This window comes from Phacochoerus africanus, chromosome 7 (assembly GCF_016906955.1).
Source record: "Phacochoerus africanus isolate WHEZ1 chromosome 7, ROS_Pafr_v1, whole genome shotgun sequence".
In the NCBI taxonomy this organism is placed as follows: domain Eukaryota; kingdom Metazoa; phylum Chordata; class Mammalia; order Artiodactyla; family Suidae; genus Phacochoerus; species Phacochoerus africanus.
Window position 1 is genome coordinate 48,802,387 of NC_062550.1, and position 24,740 is coordinate 48,827,126.

Genomic DNA, 24,740 nt, shown 5'->3' on the forward strand with positions numbered 1-24,740 from the left:
TGACATAAGACCTTTATTAAAGTAATAAAGTGGATTAAACAAATATCTCAGTGGCCTGTATTACCATTTTGAGAGACAGATATAGTTAAGATACAATAAAGAAAGCAAAGCTAGCTTTATATTGTTTAAGACAAAAACTCTTAAATCTAAGGGAAATAGGAGAACTAAAAATATTAAGTGAAGCAATGATATGCAAGTGCAAAGAAAAAAGAAGCAGACCTGGCTGGTGCTTTCTCCAAGGCTTAACGCTTCAAGGAGGGCAAAGAGGAATGAATAATGATAAAAGGCAAAACATTTCTTAAGTGGGAAGTTTGCCAGAAATAAGTTCAAATGCACCAAAAACATAAAAGTATTGGAAACTCAAAACCTTAATTTAAAAATTTATTCTTGTGAGGCTTTGTAATATAGCGTTTTCAGACATGAACAAATCTAGCAGCAATACATAATATGAACACATTTATGTGAGGGGAGGCATATGTATCTCAAAACTTGAGAATGAATTTTTTCTCATCTATTTGCAAAAATCAATCTGGTATTGGGCCTCAATTTTTTTTATATTTTTTATAGGTCACATTCTCTGATCAAAATAACATAAAATTGAGTTAATTTTAAAATTACCTTTTTTATAGCTATATTTTGGAGGCTAAGACACATGTTCCTGATTAAGACCTAGAGCAAATGCATAAAACTGAAATTGCAAACTCATTAAAAGCAATAAAGAATGAAAATCTATAATTAAACCTATGAGATAAAGTTAAAAGTTTACTGAGAAGAAAATGTCCTCAGGAGAGGGTAGCAATAATGAGATGATGTCCTCAGCATTATATGTCCTCAGCATTATATGTCCTCAGCATTAAATATCCTCAGGAGAGGGTGGCAATAATGGAATGTAGTATTCTGAGCCATTGGGAAAACAACATATAGAAGAGAGAAAGCAGTAGGAAAAACTTATAAATGTTAAAAGGTGAAATTGGAAGTTCCCTTGTGGTGCAGCAGGTTAAGGATCTGGTGTTGCCACCACTGTGGCATGGATTTAATCCCTGGCCTGCGAGTTTCCATATGCCATGGGTGTGGCCAAGGGAAAAAAATGGTGAAATAAATGAAAAATAAAACAAAAATAGTATTAAGCACACATGAGAAATACCAAAGCAGCTTCTATGAAAATAACGAAGAATGAAATGAAAATGGATAAAACCCTTAGGAGAAAGACTAAGACAAAAACATAATAATATAACTGAAATCAGATAAACACAAATCAAATGGAACATTACCTCTGAGTAACTGCAGGGGCACTGCAGGAAATGTTGCGTCTCATACCATCAGAAATGTGGTGGATTTTCATGTTTTCCAACTCTATCAAGACTGTTCTAGGTTCATGGCAAAGAAATAAGGCAGGAAAGAGAAATACAGTTTTGAAGAGGTAGCAAAAAATATCATTTGCATTTGGTAAGACTGTATTCCCTGAAATCTCCACGATATGACCTGAAAAGCTATTTTCAAAAATGATAAAGTTTATATGACCAGATATAAAATCTAGGGGTAAAAGGACAAACACTTAAAAAATAAAAACAAGGGAGAAGAGAAATGGACCAAGACAGGGGCAGCCCATGGAAGCCAAGTTTAAAAAAATCTTTGGAGAAAAAAAAAAAAAGGTCATAGCAATATTAAAAGTTTTAGAAAATCATGAGAATAAAAATTATTGGTGATGCCAGCACCTGGCCCAAGTTCACTCAAAGCCCCTGGATATGAAAGACCCAGATAGCTTCCTCTGATACTCAGGCCCCCACTCTGTCGATGACATAAATATTGGTACCAGATATTTTATTTTTATATAATATAGCTGAAGAAATCTCTCATCTTGCCAGTCACAGATGCCAATGGTGGATAAGACATATGCCCAAGTCTGCAGAATACAGATTCTTCCAGCCGAGGAGAAACCGTTTGACACACCTGAAGAGGCATATTTGCCATCTGCATACTTGTTCCAGAATCCAAGCCATTCAATCACATTTCAAGATATCTCAGGGATACCCAAGCTGTATTTTCCACTCCTTGATACAGTTCTTTCTCCTCTCCAACGTGTTACAGGCACACTCTAAGATACCACTGTTCAGCTTTTCAATTCTTTACCCAGTTTCATCTATATACAAGAAATATACCCTTTAACTGCCTGTACAAATTATCTGAGAATACTTTTTTTTTTCTTTTTAGGGCAGCACCTGCCCTAAAGTTCCCAGGTTAGGGGGTCCAATCAGAGATCAGAGCTGCAGCTGCCAGCCTATACCACAGCCACAACAATGCAGGATCCAAGCCTCATCTGTGAACTGTGCTGCAGCTTGCAGCAACACCAGATCCTTAACCCACTGAGTGAGGCCAGTGTTATTTTAGTTATATCTTTTAAGGAGTCCTTATATTTAGAACTATGTAATATGAAATATTTATGGATGAAATGATATGATACCTGAGGTTAGCTTCAAAATAATTACAGGGTGTTATAACAAACTTACTACGTAATTATCAGAGGGCTGAGCAGATATAAACATTTGTTAATACTGACTGTGTTCATATCCACAGAAATGAGACTCTTTGCTTCATGCATTTCCTCCTTTATGCACTATATAAATTCCTGTTTATTTTTGAAGATCTGCTTCAAGTAATGCACTGCAGGCTACCTTAATCCTCTCTGTCAGGGTATGACTGGCACTTCTGGTGCTCAGTTGATACCCCCCTGGATCTCTTTTTCCATTTCTACAAAAGACTCCCCCAGCATCTACACAGTTTTGCTTCTAACAGTCCGGTACCTGCATCAGAGTCTGTCTTTAGGAATCTGCCCTGAGGCTGTTGGAATCACTTTGCTTGCACCTAGAGAGAGCTTTGCTTCCCCCCCACCACCACCACCACCGCCCCCACCACGGGCAGCCTGTAGTCAATAACTACCTGATGCAGAGTGTGAAAGCTGTCAGAACCAGCCATCAGGACCAGAGAACATAGTTTCTCGAGATTTTCCCATTAGTCTCTGCAATGAATGTTTATTGAGTGTCTATATATAAAAGCTTGATGAATTTACTTATGTCCAACAAATTCACCTCATTTCACCTCTACCATCACCAGCCTAATATAATTTACTTTCACTTCATACCTGCAGGATTGCAACAAACCCCTAGTTGCTCTTATCCTTCCCGAATCCCTTCTTCACACAGAAGCCAGGAAAGCTTATCATCCCCCTGCTTAAAATCTTCAAAAGTGTAATTATTAAAGACCAACCTTCTACGTAAAAAAAGTCTTCAAAATACAGTAGCTCAAAGAACATAAAAGCTGTATTTCTCTTTCATGTAAGAGCTTCAAAGAGAAAAGTCGAGATGGGCAGGCTACTTAGTTCCATATAATCATTCAGAGCTGAAGTGTCTTCTCCTTTATTTCCCTTCCTTCCTTTAGGGCAAAGTCCAACAAATTTTTACATGTCTTATGGTCTTTGGTCTCGGTTGCAACTATTCAACTCTGCTATTCTAACAACAACAAAAATCAACAACATATTATATGTAAATGAGTGGTTATGACTGTCTTCCCACATAACTTTATTTACAGAAACAACTTGTCAACCAAATTTAGCCCTTGGGCATAGTTTGCTCACCCCACTCTAGAACTCTTTTCTCATCTGCAGATTATAGAATTTTGGTCATGGGCATGTATGCTTTCTAATGCATGAGAAGAGAAAGAACACTGCAGGAGTTTGTACCCATTCTAATGCTCAGACCAGGAAGCAGCACATCATGTGGCACTGGCAAGTGACACTATGGCTTTAACACACAGCTTCAAGTGGTATCGGAAATATAGCCTCTTCCCAGATGGCCCCATATCCAGCTGCAACTGTTTTATTTTTCAATTAGAATATAGTTTATTTACAGTGTTGTGTCAATTTCTGCTATACAACATAGTGACCCAGTCATACATAGCTTAGAATAGAACATGATGGAAGATAATATGAGAAAAGAAACGCAACTATATTATTAAGGGGAGAAGATTTTAGTGGTCAGCCATCAGAGTCTGCCACAAATGACTTCTACTTTTCTAGGAGAAAGTCCAAAATCCTTGATGGCCTAGAATACACTGTCCAGTCTGATCCCTACCTTCCGTAGCCATTTTTTCCTACTGTCTTCCATGCTCTTTGCATTCTAGTCATATTCTTCCATTTCTTTCACTATATTATATTGATAGATTGAAAAAATCCATCAAGACATGAATCTGGTCTGTTTTGCCATCTGCTGAATCCCCAATGCCTAAGATATTATCTGACATCATAAGCTCTAAATAACTATTTGGTAAATAAATAATTGAGAGTCAAGTCTGGTTCTGGATAGCTAATATGTCAAACTCTATCCTTGCTGCAAGCATCAATGATATTCTTGGGCTCCAAATCTTTCAAATGATTTTTCCTTTGACTTCTAATCCAATCAGCCTCCAGGCCAGTCAATTCCAGTGCCTAAAAATTCTTATACATTTACTTCTCTCCCTCACTACTGCCTCCATCATCTCTCAACAAGATAACTAGATGCATTTCTGGAGATCCACTCTCCCCCAATTATATTGTCCCTTCCACTAGCAAAGTAATCTTTCTCTAAGTCAGAGCTAATTATGTTGATTCCCTGTTCAAAATCTTCTAGAATCTCTGCTGTCAAGCAAAAAAGTCAAATTGTTTAACCTGACTTGAAAGATATTTCCTAGTTCATTCATTCTCAACCTCTCCAGATAAACAGAATTACTTGTATTATCCCATGAGCTTTCATTTATATGCCTTTAAATATTCTGTTTTCTCTCCTTCGAACAGTTTGCTCATTGAAAGCTTCAACAATCAACTCTTCATTTTCCTGCTAACTCTCACTTTATCCTTCAGGTCACAGCCAAGATGAGACTCTTTCTCTCAAGCTTAGCTGGCTGCAAGTGCATCAGCGGTCATTACCAAGAAATCTAAAAGACATCCTACAGAATGGGAAAAAAGATTTGAATATTATATAGTTGATAAAGGTCCAGAATATGGTAAACCTTAAAATCTGACAAGAACCTTAAAACTTGACAAGAAAAAGACAAACAACCCCATTTAGAAATGGACAAAGTGGTTGCTATGGTCCAAGTGTTTGTGTTCCTTCAAAATTCATTTGTTGAAATCTTAACCCACAAAGTGATGATCTTAGGACCTTTGGGAGGGCACTGCCCTCGTAAATGAGATTAGCACCCTTAAATAAGAAGCCCCAGAGAGATCCCTCCTTTTTTCCACCTACTGTGTATTAATGCAAAAAGATAGTTGTATAGGAAGGGTATACTTACCAAACAGCAAAAGTGCTAGTGCCATGATCTTGAGCTTCCCAGTTTCCAGAATTATGAGAAATAAATATTTGTTGCTTATAAGCCACCCAGTTTATGATGTTTTAGTTAATAGCAGCCCAAATGAACTAAGTATGCACGTGGACATGTCTCTGAAGAAGATATACAACTGGCCAACAATCACATGAAAAATTGTTCAATGTTATAGTCATTAGGGAAATGCAAATAAAAAACATAATGAAATACCACTTTACATTCACTAGGATGGCTATAATGAAAAATAATGAGGGTTGGTGAAGTTGTAGAGGAATTATAATTCTTGTATTTTGCTGACAGGAATGTAAAATGGTTTAGCTACTGTAAAAAACAATTTGGCTATTCCTCAAAAAGTTAAACATAGAATAACAATATCACCCAGAAATTCCACCCCAGAGATTTACCCAAAAGAATTGAAAACATGTATTCAAACAAATACATGTACATGCATGTTCATAACATCACTATTGATAACACCCAAAAGATGGAAACCACCCAAATGTCCATCAACGGCTAAACAAACTGTGGTATGTACATACAATGGGATGTTATTCAGTCATAAAAAGGAATGGAGACCTGATACACAACACAATATGGATGAAGTATGAAGGGGTAGCATCTTCTAGGGCTATTCAGTCCATTGTGTGCAAGAGCTTTTGCCATATGTTTTGATATGCTCTCGTGTTTTGCCTGTATTTTTCCCTAAAGGTGATTTTCTGTGCTCTAACTTTACAGGTAAATGTGATTTGAGAGCAATAAAATCCTAAGTAGCCAGAAGTTGAATGATTTGGTGAAAAATGGTGCAGAAAGATTAAAGAAAAAGGTTTAAGTATTCCATAAAATACGTGTGTTTTAGAGCATTACCTGACTCTATGGCATCTTACAAAAAGATTGGCTCCTTATACTCCTCCCTATCAGTCCTTTCTTCCTACTTTGGCAAGGACAATTTATCTACATAACTTCACACTTAAGCCAACTTCACTTTTTCATTTTCAAAGTTACATAAACATGTTTATTTAACTTACATTTTTACATATATAACTTGTTTACATTTTCCAAATGATAGCTGTGAAAATTGTTTATGCATTGGATGTTAAGATGGAACAAATAATTTTCCATTAAAATAGATTAAAATCATTTTTTATTTAACAGCTTTGGACTAGCAGGATTTGGGGAAGTGAATTAGTCGTGAAGCTGAGGACTAGGTATACTAGTTTATCTCTCCTACTAGATGATAAATTTCATCCCTAACTTACAGTTGGCACCCAATAAGATTTCTTGAACAAAATGGAAACTTAAAAGGTTACTTAAAATTAGCAAGACCAAAATAACTTTGGAAATGAATGAAGACAGTAAGACTAAAGGCAAAAGGAACTGTACGTAAGCACAGTACTTTAGCTGGTAAAGTTGTTACCCATGGGAGAATGAGTTAACTACTTTGAAAACACTCTACATGTATACTCAAACTGAACAATGACAAAGTGAGGATGAATGACGGAAGACTGGTTTCAAGTTTAACCAGTACTGGCTCACTTATTAGGTCTGTAGTAGGAGATACCATTTAGGAGGTACATCATCCAAGCCTGACAGGAAATAGATGACACAGTCACATTGGTTAGGGCTATTGAGTAGAGATTAATGGAGAGACTATCTACTGGAATTAAGGCAGGTCTAAGGAAAAGAATAAGAGAAGAGAACACCAAGAGGCTGGCAACAGCAAAAAGCTCATAGCCCTTGAAAGGGTGAGAGAATTCCAGATAGTGATGTGCCTATTGCTGAGGCTATAGGAGAGAATGACTGGCAGGAACAGTGTCTTCAGGAGAGGAATGTCTGTCAACCCTTGTCCAGGAAGAGAGCTGGTTTCAGGGAAAGTACCCCAGACTCTCCTCCCACCCTCTGACCTCCTGCCAGTGGCTCTCATTGGCCCAATGCAAGTCAAAGTCAAAGACCAAGGGAGAATTCCAGTTGATGAATTCAAGATAGGTCAATCTCCTGGACACAGAGGAAAATGGAACAGGGTAAAGTACAAAATTTATGGGGTAACTGAAAAATATCAAACACACAATGGTTGAATACAGAAAAAGTAGCTTAACAGACAAAAGACCAAACTCATTTATTTCATAATTTTCCCGATTACTCAACTTTATTTACTTCTTTGTCTGGATTAGTAAAGGCTTTTATGTTTAATGGTCATTACTTATTAGACACAATGCCTAAGTGGTTAACTTGTAATTGTGTGACATGGGATAGTAAAGGAATCTTTTATCCACCCCAACTTTCCACTGACAAATTCTGAATACTATTATTCATTTCAATCCCATGGGGTTTTAATAAAAAGACAAATATTTTTCACAATCTTGACAAATGAAATTCAATCAGAGCCTTCATAGACAACTTAGTAACCTATTTGAACTTTTCATTTGCCATAAAATTCTGGCTAAATCTCTATTTATCCATCCTATGCCCCTTGTCTTTTGTCCAGGGATTGTGTGGGATGGAGGGGGTTAAACTCTTTTGGTTAAGACCAGAGACCTTCATCAGGTTTCTGATATATCCAATTGTCCCACGTGCCTAAGCTTGGTCTCAAAAGATTTAAAGTTAAATTTTGCTCGGCACTTAAACTGAATCACCACTTGTTTTTAACAAAAGTTGTTTTTGTTTCAGTCAATTGCCCTTTAAGCTCTAAACTCTAAGGAGAGTTTGAATTTCAAATGTAATAATTGTTCTGTCTGTAGTATTCAAGACTTCTGGTTCTTGCCTTCCAAATTGGCTAGCCTTTCATTTGTCTCCTAGCCCTTCTGAAAAAGAAGAAAATAGATCTCTTAATGTATAAGATAAACCCCATCTCTTGTTACTTGAAGTAAATCTTTGCCTGCTAAACACCTACTTTTCCACATGTGTATTTACCTTCTAACCAGCCCAATAGATAAGAAGAATGGTATATGTACCTTCAAGCAGATGGACATATCATCACACTCCTAGAAATGCTTTCTCCTAAACACAGAGAAGCATAAATAACAATCTAAGAAAATTTAAAAAGAAAGTGTCATAGTCCAGAAAGGCATTAGGAGGCATGAAGAGTTATGTTGATCCTCTCCTCAGCAAAGCAACCATAAACAGTGAAAATAACAAAAAAGAGTGATTTAGTCATTTTTATTTAGTCTTTTTAAAGTGTCCTAAGGGTATACAGCAAATGGGGAAATATTTATTCAAGACATTCCACTAACTCTTAGTAAGAACAGGGAAAGTCTGTGGCATTTGAATCACAACCCGCCCTCTCCCCCATCCTCAACTCAGCATGACAGTCGACTACTCAAGTTGAGTACCATCAAGAACACGGGCTCTTGTCATAGCTCAGTGGAAGCGAATCTAACATCCATGAGGACACAGGTTTGATCCCTGGCCTCGCTCAGTGGGTTAAGGATCCGGCATTGCCAGGGTTGCCGTGAGCTGTGGTGTAGGTCTCAGACATGGATCGGATATTGCATTGCTGTGGCTGTGGTGTAGGCCAGCAGCTGCAGCTCCGAATCAACCCCTAGCCTGGGAACCTCCATACACCATGGGTGTGGTCCTAAAAAGACAAAAAAAAAAAAAAAAAAACACAGCCTCCCTTTCCCTACTGTTCTCAGTCTAGAGCTACAGTTTCTCTCCAAGAGAAGAAAATGCCAGCTCTGTGTGCAGAAGATCTTAATGAAGCAGTTGTGGCTGAGAAGTCTCCCTTCTTCCACCCAAATCCTATTTATGAAAATTCTACCCCAGTGCAATCACTCTTGTCCTTAATCACCCTTGCATTAGTTCGCTTGCAGAGCAGAGGTTGCAAACTGGGAGAAGAGAGCCAAGAAGGCCAAAGGTCATCACCTAACAAATCCTTCTACTTATGGAACAATAATGTCATTGAGAGTGGATGGGCAATTGTCCCCACCACTAGCTCCAGAGCAGTGGTGCAAAGTTTCTCCCCAAGGAAGAGATGTAGTTCATAAAAACAGAAAACTCTGTACTTCTCCTTAAGGGTACTGATGTTACCCAGGATAGGGCTTAGGGAAGTGTAAGCTTACAGCACTTTTAAAAGAAATGAAGGTTTTGGTAGCAAGCAATTAAGAAGAGACTTGTAGCTCCATGCAAGCCACAAGCAAAATAAGAGACAGGCTAGAAGTTTAATCAAGAAAATCAGGAAAAAGCGCAGCTAACAAGAGACCTATTGTGGTCAGAGCCAGACTCAAAGACTGCCCTCAAAGAACTACTCCTGCAAAAGTGCCCAAATTTGATTGGATCAGATTGAGAAACAATTTATGCCACAGGCTGTTGTCAAAAACAATAGCATGATCACTTAGCAATTAGTGGAGGCTGACAGCTGGGTATGACGCCAATAGTGGCAGAACATCTAAAAACTTAATGAAAGATCAAGAGACTATACAGTAAAAGACAGCCCAGTGAAAAGAACTGTCTGTCATCTCTTAGAAGAAAGGGGTCCGAGTGAATGTGCACATGCTACAGGCTATGCCTTCTGAGGAGCAACAAAAGAAGCTAAATATTGTTGTGGAAATAGATTTACTGAAATAGTCCAGCCAATTCACTAAAAAATAAATAAGCCAAAAAAACAAGAATAAGGCCAGGACTGGTAGAGGTTACAGAAATCAGCATCTAGAGTTGCTACAATTTATTGCTTAAAATGTCCAGCTTTTTCCCCCCAAAATGACATATATACAAAAAACAGGAAAGTGTAATCCATACACAGGATAAAAAGCAGGCAAGAGAAACTGTTTTTGAGGGAGCCCAGATGTCAGCATTAGCAAACACTTTAAAGTAGCTATTGTAAATATGTTTAAAGAACTAAAGTAAAACATTCCAAAAGAAGTGAAAGAAGATACGATGACGATGTCTCAAAGGATGGAGAATAGGAATAAAGAGACAGAAAAAGAAGTAAAAAGAAACTTTTAAAAAAGAAAGTCCTGTAGTCGAAAAGTATAATCATTGATATGAGAAATTCACTAGAAGTTCCCAACATAGATTTGAGCCAGTAGACAGTCAGCGAAACGATGGTAAATTGATCAAGATTGTGCAATGCTGAAGAACAGAGATTAAAAAAGAGGCATGAAAACACTTTCAGAGAAATGTGGGATATTAAATGGACCAACATATTTTTTATGGAAGTACCAAGGAAAAGAGGAGAAAGGAAAAGAGACAGTAAAATACTCAAAGAAATAATGCCTGAAGACCTTCACATTTAATGAAAAACACTAATATATATGTCCACGTAGCTCAATGAACTCTAGGTAGGATCAGTGCAAAGAGATCCATATCTAAATACATCATGGTCAAAATGCTAAAAGACAAAGACAAAAACAAAAATCTCAAAAGCAGCAAAAGAAAAATAACTCATCATATACAACAGAACCCCAGCATGATTAATTAGTAACTTCTTATCAGAAGCAATGGATACTGTGATATTATGACTTACAAGAAATATATACAGTTTATTCAGATGACCAAAATATATCTCTCAGGTAATTTGGCCTTCACACACAGTTCCTAGCTCACAGCTCACAAAACCCTTGGAATTTTCTGATCAATAAGAACAGTAAGAGAATCTTTGGTTAAAATATTTGGTCTCTTGCCCTCAGTTTTCAGGGCCATAAAGGCAAAATGGGTATCTTGCTATTCATAACAAGGTTTTTCCATGACAAATGGGTTTATGCTATTGAAGGGGGCTTTTGGATACCAACCCAGGATAAAGGCTGGTGCCAAGAGTACCAGCCCTGTGACTAAACAGTTGGCAATTTCAGTACAACCCCTTGATTTCTGGAGAGGGGAAGTTTGAAGTCGAATCAATCACCATTGGCCAATGATTTAGTTAATCATGACTATGTAACTAAGCTGTTGTAAAAACCTCAAAGGACAGCTTTTTGGCCTTTTTGGAGAACTTTTACCCTGGGGAACCAAAACGCTTCTGTGTGCCACTGTGTAGAACCCAGGTTCCAGGATGGAAGCTCCTTTGTTCACGTCCTCCCCCTAGGTCTCTCTTCATCTGGATGTTGATTTGTATCCTTTAATATCCTTTACTATAAATTGATAATATAGCAAGTAAACAAGTTTTTCTGAGTTTTGTAGGCCATTCTAGCAAATTAATAGAAACCCAAGAGAGGGCCATGGGAGCCTCTAATTTATAGCCTGTCAGTCAGAAGTACAGGTAACAACATGGACTTGTGATTGCCATCCTGAGCAAGTGGCAGAGGGTGGAGGGTAGTTGGAACCTCTAATTCATAGCTGATTGGTCAGGTCAGGAGCACAGGTAATACCCTGAGTTTGCAACTGATGTCTGAAATGGAGAGTGGTCTTGTGGGACTGAGCCCTTTACTTCTGGAATCTGATTCTATGTCTAGGAAGATAGTATCAGAATTGAGCTAAATTCTCAGATTGCCTGCTGGCGTCTAAGAATTGCTTGTGTTTGTGTGGGGAAGTCACACACACACACACACACACCAGAAATGGGTCCAGAACACTTCCAATACCAAAAGGCAGTGAATGACATATATAAAACCCTGGAAGAAAACTGTTTAAGAATCTGATATCTAACAAAATTAACTTTCAAAAATCAAGGCAAAATAAAGACATTCCCAGATAAACAAAAAATAATTGATTTCTAGCAAACTTGACTTAGAAGTAATCTTAAAGAAGTTTCTTAGAGTGTAAGCACATGACATCAAACAGTGATTTCAATCCACATGAAGAAATAATTCATACTGGTAAATGCAATTATATGGGAAATTATAAGAGAGTATCATGTATTCTTTTTCTCTTACCCATTTAAAAGCAGTTATGTAAAATAATATGGTTATAACTGAATTGTTGGTGCTATAACATATAGAGTTGTAATATATGTTTATGTTTAACAGTAATAGCACAAAAATGGTGGTCGAAGGCAAAGCTATATTAGAGGAAGATTTGTAGGAAGAATTGAAGTGAACCAGAAATAATAAGTAATAAGGTTAGCATAAGAAACTATAAGTAGGCACTTATTTCTATCAACCAGCTGATGGAAGAGTACAGCAACACCATAAACCAACCAGCACTAATAGACACTTATAGACAACGTCATACAAAAATGACAGAACAATTTTGGTGATAACTGCACAACTGAATTTGACAAAAAACACCAAATTGCACACTTTACATGGATTAATTCTATGGCATTTGAATTCTATGTCAATAAAACTATTTTAAAAAATTTTAAGAATACTATCTTCAGAGTGATAAAACATGCACATTTATGATACATATAATAAAAAGTTATGAAAAGAACCAACTAGAGATCTAGAAATGAAAAGACTATGTGTAAACAAATTTCCAAAGATGCACTAAATATCAGAATGGATACAGTGAAAGAGAAAATATAGAGCTGAAAAATTCAGCCCAGTAATTTTCTGAGCATGCAATGCACAAGGACATCAAATGGAATGTGAATGAAGAGTTAGGAGATATAGATGATGACTCAGTTCTCATACCCACCTCATAGTAGCTCCAAATGAAGAGCACAAAAGCAATTGAGGCCAAGATAAAGAAACAACAGGATTTCCCATTGTGGCTCAGTAGGTTAAGAACCCACATAGTCTCCTTGAGGATGCAGGTTCAATCCCTGGCTTCACTAAGTGAGTTAAAGATCTGTCATTGCCATAAACTGAATCAGAGGGCACAGAAGTTGGTGAAATTTGGATCCCATGTTGCCATGGTCATGGCTTAGGTGGCAGCTGTAGCTCCAATTCTACCTCTAGCCTGAAAACTTCCATATGATCCATAACCCACCAGAGTGAAAAGAGAGCCCAGATATTCAGATTGAAATAGTCCATCAAGTATTGAACAGAAGGAGTTAACAAATATTTATATCTTCAGGTGTTAATATAAAGTAAACCTTAAAAGTCTTGAAAAATAAAATATATGTTATCTACCAAAGACTGAAAAATCATATTGACAATCAGTTTTTTCATTAGCAGCACTGAATGTAAAAGACCCCAGAACACTAGCGTCATAGTTTTAAAGAAATGTAATTTTGAATCTGTAGCTTTAGAGCTAGTCTGTATGCTCAGAATCTTATCATCTACCTTTTATAAAAGAATTACAAGACAAAGGTAAATCCAACACTAAATCTAGTTTAAAAAGCAAGAAATTCAGTAAATCTTCTCTCTCCAGATATAAAACATTTATCAGTTCTTTATTTGAAGCCAATCCTTAATACAAAAATTTGGCAAGGGGATTGCAAGAAAGGAAAAAATACTGACAAATTTCATAAACATATATGTAAAAGTTCCAATCAAAGTATTAGCAAACTAAATCCAGCAATGTATAAAAGAATAAAACATAATTTTTTTCTTTTTTATTGTGGTAAAATACATATAACATGAACTTTACTATCTAAACCATTTTTAAATGTATAAAGCTCAAAAGTATAAAGTATATTTATATTGTTATGCAACCACCTTCACCATCTATTTCCAGAACTCTTCTCATTTTGCAGAGCTAAAGCTCTGGACATATTAAACAACAATTCCCCACAACCATCTCTCTCCAACCCCTGGCAATTAGCATTCTACTTTTTCTCTTTCTTTCTCTTTCTCTCTCTTTAACCTATCCTTCCCACTCATCCCCCAGACAGTGTTAATCATTGTTCTAGCTTCTGTTACCATAAGTTAGACTGTTTTAAAAACTATTCCACATGTAAATAAGATCTTGTAATATTTTTCTTTCTGTGTATGTCTTATTTCACTTAGCATAATGTCCTCCAGGTTTATCCCGGTTGTCACAAATAACAGGATTTCCTTTTTTAAAGCTGAATAATATTCCATTGTGTGTGTGTGTGTGTGTGTGTGTGTGTGTGTGTGTGTAAAACATTTTATGTATCCATTCATCTTATCATTAAATCTAAATAATAGGTAATGTATAACAACTTAAAAATTAAAATATAGCACTGGATTTGAAAATCATATGTGATTTCAGAGTGAGAATTCTCAGAATGGAGTAAAAGCACAATTCATAGCATTTTTGTTATATATGTGGAAGAATACGGATACTGACTAAATCAAGACATAAGAGAGAAAAATGTAATTATGACAATGAAAGCTCTCTAATTCTTCAAGTATCTCACCCTCAGTCCATAAATTGAATTTTTTTCCCTTCAGAGAAGTTCTGTGGAATTGTTCTAGAAATGTTCTAGGAAGTTCTAGAAAATGTTCTGTCTTTCAAACCACTCCTCCTCAACCTCTCCTCCCCAAAAACAGCATATCACACTTTATCCATTAGGAACTCTAAACCTAGTGTATAGGACCCATGAATATGTTAGAATTGGAAAGAAAAACATTTTGTCCAAAAAGGAAAACTGAAAAATTGAAATTGTAATATTTGAATAAATATATAAGTATATTCTTAACAACCTAACACATATTAACTTTATTAATTGTTAACTGATTATTCAAAAATTACTTCTGGAAACAATTTATAGATTAGTCTTTTTACTTAATCAGAATATCTGACTCTGCATAATGATGGCATAATGATCATCACAGCTGAGCTTAAACTAAGTTTTATTCAGAGCTAAATACTATCCAAATCTAAATCACAAAAATCTTTCAAAAATTATAAAGAAAAAAAAATAAATAGTAATATAAATGTGCTTAAGTCTGTTTGTCTTGACATCTAGGGCCCTCCTAAATTAAAGTTGCCAGGGCCTGTGCAGGTCTTAAAACAGCCCCGGAAGTGATTTATTTGATCCCTAAATCTGGAGGGAAGTCCTCCATGGTTCTGCTGGTTCATGGCTGAGTCTTTCAGGCTCCTTCTCTGCCTCTCCTCTCTTACTCTCTCTTCTCTCTTTGAGTTTGGCCTGACAAAGATTACCCATGATTTCTCTTCTTCCTTCTGGCATGGCTAGCACTCTTGGGCAAGGCTTTTGCTCCCTGTCCCCCTTGCTCATGGGGGTATGTTCCATTTATGGGGAAAGGAGTACCAAGTTTTGTTTCAATCTCAGACTCCACTCCTTCTCTAATCCAATTTTACCAGCACTGAGGGAAATATTATGTTTTAATTTCTAAAGGCTGCATTATCTACTTCTCAATGAGTCCAAAATCCAAAAAAGAAAAAGGATGAAGGATTAGGCTACCTCAATATCTTCAATAAATATTTTTATTAAGTGCTGAATGTGGAGTTCTCCCTGTGGTGCAATGGGTTAAGAATCTCACTATAGCAGCTTGGGTTGCTTTGGAGGCATGGTTTCAGTCCTTGGCCCAACACAGTGGGATCCAGCATTGCCACAGCAGCAGTGCTGGTCTCAGATTTGGCTTGGATTCAATCCCTGACCTGAGAATTTCCATATGCCAGGGGTGCAGCCATAAAATTATTAAAAATTAATTAATTAAATGCTGAGTGTACCTATAAAATGATTGGAATATGATATATCACTTCCAAACCACTGGAAAAAACTTATAGAACAAAGAAAAATCAAATATTCTAACAAAAGATGGAAAAATACACAATAAGAAAGCACAAAAACAGGAGACACAAAACAAAACACCAGGCAAAAGGCCAAATAGGTCATTAATTACAAGTGCAATTGATTTAAACCATATAGATATAGTTCATTAGATCTACAATAAGTTTAACTGCATTTCGGTGAAAGAAAAATTTATATGTGAAATCACATGAAAGTAGGCAGACAAATTCAAACCAACTATTAATCATTTATTCACTGACCTCAATAAAATTGCAACTCAGACATTCAAAAGGACCAATCAACAAGTACCTACAATGAACACTTATGGAAAAAGGTACTATATACTAAGTTTTTCTTTTAGGAAGGTAGCAACTGTATTGCATTTAGAGAGGTCTGGCAAAAGAAAGAAAAAACTTAGTACTAGAGAACCATTTTACTATAATTCCCCTAATATCATCACATCTGTGCAGGTAAATATCAATTAGGAAATAAACCTGGGAAACTATTATAGGCTTTCAATTCAAAAGAATTGTGATTATCAGGAACTTTCTTCCGAACTTACAAGTTCCATAATGAGCAAAGAACTTGATATGTAAAGTTATTTTGATAAGCATAATCTAGTACCAGGGCGTTGACCTTATGAAGTATATGTCATAGTAGAAATTAAGGGATTTCAGAAACATCCTGGGGTGGCATCCTGTCTCTACCACTTCCAATATATGACCTGGAGTAAATTACTTGGCTTTTCTGAGCCTCAGTTTCTTTACCTGTAAGTGGGGTTAGTAACAACTTTCCTAATAGATCTTCAGGTAAGATAGTACTTGACTCCTCAGTGTGAAACAAATAGTGCTCTGCATTAATTTGTTAAGGCCACTGTAACAAAGTACAATAAAATGGGTAGCTTAAACAGTAGAATTTATTGTCTAACAGCTCTGGGATGCTAGAAGTCCAAGATTGATGTGTCAGTAGAATCTGTTCCTTCTGAGGGCTGTAAAGAAGAATGTTCCAAGCCTCTCTTCTTGGTTTGCAGATGTCCATGTTCTCTGTATCTTCACATTGTCTTCCCTCGGTGCATATTTCGTTTTTTTCCCTTTTTTTTTTCTTCTTTTGTCCTTTTAGGGCTGCTCCTACTGCATATGGAAATTCCCAGGCTAGGGGTCAAATTGGCACCACAGCCACAGCAACGCAGAATCCTTAACCCACTGAGCAAGGCCAGGGATTGAACCTGCATCTTCATGGATACTAGTCAGGTTCATTAACCCTGAGCCACAATGGGAAATCTTTTGTGCATGTTTCTGCTTGCAAATCTTTCCTTAAAAGAAGGATACCAGCCATATTGGATGATGACATCACTTTACTTTAATAACCCCTCTAAAGACCCCTTCTGCAATAAAGTCACATTCTCAGGTACTGAGGCTTAATACATCAATATGAATTTAGAAGAGGCATAATTCAACCCCTCACAATTACCCTTTATTGTTATTTTCCCCAAATGCTCCAAAGAAATAGAGGAAGTCATTGTTTTAAGTAAGGTCAAAACAGGCTGTGGGATGAGAAAAGAATACAGGGATAGGAGACGCCTGACTAGATGAGAAGAGACTGTGGAGGTTGGAGACTTCTGAATATGAAGAGCAATTTCCTCCCCTGACTCTCTCACCATCTCCCCTCTGTCCACAAAACACTCTTCTTGGGACACCACAAAACCAAGGAAGGCCACCGTAGATGAGAGTCCCTGCCTACTGCAGGAACAGGCTATTTCTCTTGAGTCATCTTGGTAAAAGCTGGCCCTCATTCTATTTGTATATGGCTCAACCTCAAACACCAGCTATAGATGAGTACTTTAATTGAGGCTGGTGAGTGGCATTTGTGGTCATCCTCCCCAGAAGAAACCTGAAACTGCAGTTTCTGGCAAACAGACAGCTATGAGTATGTCTTTACTTACAAGTTTTCCTTAGCAAGAATGAATGACTCCTCTCATAGAAGAAAGTTCATTTTTAAAAAAATCTGGGCAATTTTAATATATAGAGGTCCAAAGATATATGTCATACCACTTGTTTAGAGACATGTCTCTCCACTGTGGCAACCTCTCACCACAAAATCATAGAGGATTAAAATGTTTTTCTTGTACAAAGTAACCACGCAATGTAGAAGAAAATGGCAAACTCTCCTGCTATTGATGATAAACTCTCTCCTTCTCTAAAAGTGAGCCGGGAAATCCAGAGTAAAAAACTGCAAATTCATGCAATGAATTCAGACAGACTTAAATTTCAGATCTGCCCCGGTGGCCAACATATGAGCTGTCTGTATTCAGGGTAAAGCCATTTTTTCCCCTTCTTTTTTTTGGCAAGAATCCTGACTATGGGATTATTTGCCTTGCATATTTTTAATACCTGAACCAGCTTATGTAGAATATCTTTAAACAGATACGTATTTATCTTCAAAGAATGAAGCACTCACTTGCTGGATAAAAGGGTAGGGGAACACTGATCTCTCAACCCCTTCCTGTTGTTAGTAGAGATTATGAAGATTTAATTTATCCCATTTTAGCTTCATTGGTAAAACAAGGAAAGGTATGGAGACCCCTCCCCTCATGAGACCTGTCAATATGAGTCTGGCTCACTGCACAGATACCAAACTACAAAACCGATTTCCCAGTAAGTGTACCTCTTGTATGTTCAACAGATACAATTTCTGAAAAGAATACAGAGGATTCATAGAGGCTCGAGTTTGTGTGTTAGCATCGTGATTTATCAGCTATATCCTTGGGCAAATTGCCTATCCTGTCTGAGCCTATTTCCTCATTACTAAAATGGTGTTTAGAGAATAGAAACAACTGTGAATTCCCAAGAGCCAATGCTGCAATGAAAAAATAGGAAAAAAGCTATCCCTAATGAGAGAGAGTCAGAGGTAGGTAAACTGAGCACTCAGCTGCTCAGAGGAGAATTTTGTGCAGAGGCCAAATGAGTGGGTCTTGGAGCATGTAAGAAGGAAGCTACCATTACCAGCATTACTATGTGCTGGAGAGCATGGCAGGTCTACTCGCATAATAGATCCTGCTTGATTCTTACGTGAACCTTAGGACAGGCTATCATCATCCCCATGGCACAGAGGCTAAGTGAAGTTAAGTAAATTATCCAAAGCCACAGAACTTATAAGATGTGGAGCCAGGAATTAAACTTGTCTCTCTGATTCTAAAACCCATGATTTTCCACAACACCAAACCATATTAAATAATAATGTCGATAATCATAATAACAATCTTGTTCCTGCAGAGTCCAAAGGAGAGCTGGGCATCTGTCCCTGGGTCAGTCCTCCTGATCTCAGGGCTGCCCTCTTCCCAGTGTCTGCTTTGCCCCCCTCTGCCAGATGTTCCTACCACTGCACTTCTCTATCTTCCCAGCTTGACCTTTGCCCTCCCTGAACTCCTTCCCAGAGTTTCAAGTCCCTCTTTTGCCTTCACAGTTTCATCATTTCTATATGGCCTCTTGTGCTGCCAACCACGCCCTGATTCTGAGAAGCTATCCATGAAAAAATAAGAGAATGAGGGAAAGACTTTGATCCAGAGAAAGAATTCTTTTGTTTGTTTGTTTGTTTTTAGTTTTTGGATGCACCCCAGATATATGAAAGTTCCCAGCCCAGGGTTGGAATCTGAGTCACAGCTGCAACCCACACCATAGCTGCAGCAATGCTGGATCCTTAACTCACTGCACTGGGTCAGGGATCAAACTCGCACCTCATGCGACCCAAGCCACTGCAGAGACAATGCTGGATCCCTAACACACTGTGCCATAGCAGGAACTGCTGGATCCCTAACACACTGTGCCATAGCAGGAACTCCAGAGAAAGAATTCTTAAGAATTCTTTTTTTTTTTTGTCTTTTTGGTCTTTTTTTTTTCTTTTAGTGCCACACTCACAGCATATGGAGGTTCCCAGGTTAGGTGTTGAATCAGAGCTGTAGCTGCTGGCCTGTGCCACAGCCACAGCAATTCAGGATCTGAGCTATATCTGTAACCTACATCACAGCTCAAGCTCAACCTACTGAACAAGGACAGCAACCAAACCTGCATCCTTATGGATGCTAGTCAGATTTGTTAACACTGAGCCACGACAGGAACTCCCAGAGAAAGAATTCTTTATCCTACTCACTACATTCTCCTTGAGACCAGTTCCTTCAGGAGACACTACATGAATACCTGGGCCAGGAGAGAGATTTCCTTCCAAGTTCCCCAGATCCTCCCCACCCATCTCTACCACAATACTTGGCAACCTCTCTTAGATCCAGGTAGTTAACCTGCCTGTCTCCCTCACCGGAGTATGAGTTCTTGGGGGAAAGTATGTGTCTTACTCATCCTCAGATTTCCAGCACTTTCTAAGACATTTCCCATGTAGTAAGTACTCAATCAATACTTGTGGCATAAAAGTGTAGATATTGCACAAAACTGAATGAACCAGTGGACAGTCGCACAATTAAGCTGGTGAAACATAATTATACATTATGATTTATTCCCACAGATCCTTGATGTGCTAACAAATGAAGCAATTTTAAAATGGCTTTGGGTGATTGTGTTTTAAATGGTTGAAAGCTAATAATTTCAATAGGGAGAGTATTTTGTGAATGTCAACACTTAAGAAGTTAGAAAGCCGAGTTCAAATTTTCATCCAAAATTTTTAATGTTCTGACTTTTTTTCCATGAAGCAAAAAAAAAAGTTTGGTTTGATTATGACAGTGTCTTTAGTTTAATTTGAAGAAATGTCCAATTCATTGTCATCTTATTTCCTTCCTTCTATCATCTTAAAGTTTTTTATCACCACCTGTCTTAAATATTCTCCAAGTAATAGATGCAATATTATCCAAAGTTTATTCGAACTTATCTGAACCTTTTAGGGCTAAAAATTAGGTGGGAACTGTTTTCTTCATGAGATTTCTAGTGCTTTTTGGCTTTGAAAGGTTGGAAATACAACAAGAATAGCTTTTCTTGCGGTATTTTGGTTTCTACTCCCAACCAAAATCAGGAAGTGCAGAGATGCACAAAAATTAAAATCAAGGGGAAAAAGTTAACTCAACTTTTTGAACCTCAAGCAAGATTAAGGTTCAGTTTCAGTTTAAGGCAAAGGTTCAACTAAGATCTTGTTTTATCCAAACCACTTGGCCTTTCCAATGAAATAACTGATAGGCTCACATATGGAATTCTTTTCTAATGTAAGAATAAAGGGAATTGCTTGTATGTAGAATCATTATTCAATAGAATGTTCTATGACATTATCACTATGATGCTAGTTTCACAGGACAGTTACTGCAAGTCAAAACAGAAGACCTTACAAGTGCAACTTTTACTTTTGAGAGCTTACCTTTTTTTAACATAACATTTTATAGAATATGACTCCAGTAAGATGAGCTTTGTTCAGCCTGAGTTTTCATTTCCTTCTTTGGCAACATTAAGATAAAAGAAAGGTTACTGTCCTAAAACTTCTTTTCAGAACCAAAAGTTGGCTTATGCATTGATCTGATTGATCAGGGAGTCAATCAGAGAGACTTTGAGAATTCTTGCCTGGACAGTTAAAGGAAGGCGAATGAGAATTTAAAAACAACTGATCAAACCATTGGAATAGTGAATGTTCAATTCCTTGAAATTGTATTTTGTTTTTTAAAGCTCTAAAGTTTTAGAGAGCACCAAATTCTATCCAGGTACAGCCAAGAACAGGAGGGATTTATGAATGGTAGAAAAACCAAGTGGCTATAAACTGTGAGTGGATAAAAACAGGATTCAAATACTCAGGGATAATTGGTATCCTGAGAAGAATCTTCAGGTCAGATTTATTAGCTGTTCTATTACTGGAGAACAACTTGACTACAGGAACCTATTTGCCTGATAAGTGCCAAAGGAAATAAGTGGAGCTATTTTTCTCTTCAACTGTGTCTACATGAAAAAGAAGTTGGCCAAAAAACAAGCCAAGTCAGTCAATTCACTCAAGGAACGTCCATTCAACCAGTTTCCTGCACTGAAATTCTTACTTTTCAACTAGTTGCACTGGTGTCACTTAAACACTACCACAATCAAGTGTCTACAGAGAAGGATTTTTTAATAAGAAACAATTTGAAATTTTAACCTTGAGTTTCCATATGCCCCAAAAAAGGATGCTAGTAAGAATGATTGCCTCAGTTATCCAGCAAACACTTGCAACCTCTTAAAATAAATGCCAACTGAGATTATTTTGTTTTCATATTTCTGATGGTTGACCTTGGTCATAGTCTCAAACATTTAAGTTGCAGATGTTTAAGGCATATTTTGGTATGAATATCTTCTATGGCTTTGAATAAGGGGTCTCTGTCTATATTACTTTGTACAATAGGCTGGAAAACTCTTTGAAATATTGCGATTTTTCAGGCCAAGAGTCAGAACTTCTTAGTGAGATATAGAGGTTGCTTTATTAAGTATCATCATTTTCAAGTAGTTGCAGAAAAAAAAATTTTAGCGATATTTTGAGAAATTTCTTATACCTAATATGTTGAGACTATTTCAACAATTTAGAAGTGCTCGAAAAATGTAAGGTGGATCATTAGCATCCATCTTCTCCAATTGGGATACATTATAATAACATATCAAATAGAGTTTGAGAAGATCAAAAATTAAGAAGTGGGAGTCCCCGTTGTGGCACAGTGAGTTAAGAATCCAACATACAGTCCATGAGGATGTGGGTTTGATCTCTGGCCTCACTCAGTGGATAAGGATCCAGCATCGCTTCAGGCTGCAGTGCAGGTCACAGAGGCGGCTCAAATCTATGCTATGGCATAGGCCTACAGCTGCAGCTCCAATTCAAACCCTAGCCTGGAAACTTCCATATGCTGCACATGTGGCCATAAAAAAGGAAAAGAAAAGAAAAAGAAAAAATAAGAAACAAGAAATGGCATAATTTTCTATCGGAAAAAAAAAGGTTGGTATTGGAAAACAATGGCATCATTCGGTAGTCTCGAATTATTACACAAATATAAAGGCTTACGGTTCGTGTTGGGGTGTCTCAGAAACATATGGTATCTTTGTACCAGATCTGATGTGGAGGGAATATCAGGTCAGCAGAAGAAGTCCCTGAGGACACTGAAGTAGCGAACAAGTACTCTTCATTTCTGAATTAGCCCAGGTCATTCTACGCAGCTATGCCTTTGAACTCCCATTAAACTTCTCCGAAACTGTGTGCAGAAATGGAAAGTAGACCTTTTGTAGAACTGCCTTAAGTGCCAGGTTTAAAAGATGCCAGACTTTTCAAGGAAAGTGGATTTCCCTTGTGTGTTCTGGCTTACAAAGTCCGTCTCTTTCATTTGAGGAATAAAATTGTCGCACCTTCTAAACAGTCCAATAAGCCAAACTCAACAATCGAAGTTTTGTTTTTCTGTGAAATGTCTTGACCCATCCCTTGAGAAAGAGAGTTGGGTGGGGAATATAAATGTACAAAGAAGGAGAAAAAAGATTGGCTCGTATTCTTGCTGTGAGCATTTCATCTGTTCACAATCTGCCTCTATTATAAAAAAAATTGTTTTTGATTCAAGATATAAAGCACTGGCTGGAGTAACAGAATCTTAAATGTCTCTTTACTAAGAATTGAAAGTAGATAAGAAGCAACCAAGGGAATTGTACATCTCCAACAATCAGAGGTGACCCCTTAGAACATTTGAGAGTCTCCTAAACATTCAGCTTCTTTGGGAGAACTGGAAACAACATTTCTAAGTTATATCGGTGACTTTGTGATATTGATGTCTTCCTACTTAGGATAAAAATGAATCTAAAATTCCAATCCATGAAAATCAACACACTTCGAGCTTATTATGCTTCACATTGTAACTGCCCCAAATCATCTTGTCATCCATTTATACATCCATATGGATATGGATATGTGTGCATGTACATAATTTTTGTGCAAATATTTGTTATAATAATTGCTCCAGAGCAGTCTCTAAATAATTGCCTTCCTTTACCAGGAAAATGGCAAAATGTAAGAAGTTGATAAAGTCAGAAATATGAGAATAACATAAAATCAAATAACTCAGCACAACTTGAAATAAAGAGTATTTCAATATTTAGTTTATCTCCTGCTGTGTGAAATCAATATATCTAAAATTTTAAAACATTGGAATGGAAAGAATCACACGATGGCATTTTTTGTTGTTGTTGATGTTAATAACTGTGTCCCACAGCCCCACAGTTATTCAGTGGTATTTAGAAGAATACAGAGAAGGAAATATTTTCTAAGAGGACCGTGTTGAAAGGTTATAATGGAGTTTAATATCATTTTGGAAGCTCAATTACACTTACTTTGTCTGGTGTGTGTATGTGCATAAGATCAGGTTACTGAGAAAGAAAAAAAAATACACTGCTCTTTTCATTGCTGAGACAAAGAATGAATTACAGCTAAATCATGAAGCAAAGATGGAGGGAAGGAATGGGTACAATTGGTGGAGTCCAGAGAGATAACTTAAGACATTCAGGATAAGGACATAGCAAATGATTGATTTGCAGAGGCAGCCCTCCCTCCTTTGGGAAGAATCATTTCCAGAGAATTCAATCAATCCCCATCTTACTGATCATTTTCCCCTTGGGGCCTATACATTTTATATGGGCCTCTCTTTCAGAACATATCACCCTGCATTACCTATATAGGGGCTGTCTGTCTCATTATCTCAATAAGCACACCAACCACGTATTTGTGTGAACCTCGTCATTCTTCACTGGGCATCAATCCGTTAAACCAAGAAACATTTCTTAAGAGAGTTATAATGATTTAAAGGTAATATGTTTTGAAAGAAAAGTGTAGCTCAACAGAATCCCATCTCAAGTGCTCAGGCCACATCATACTTTCCTCTTTGATGAACCAGTGTGTGTCTCTACTGAATACATACTGAAACCACTGTTGATGAATA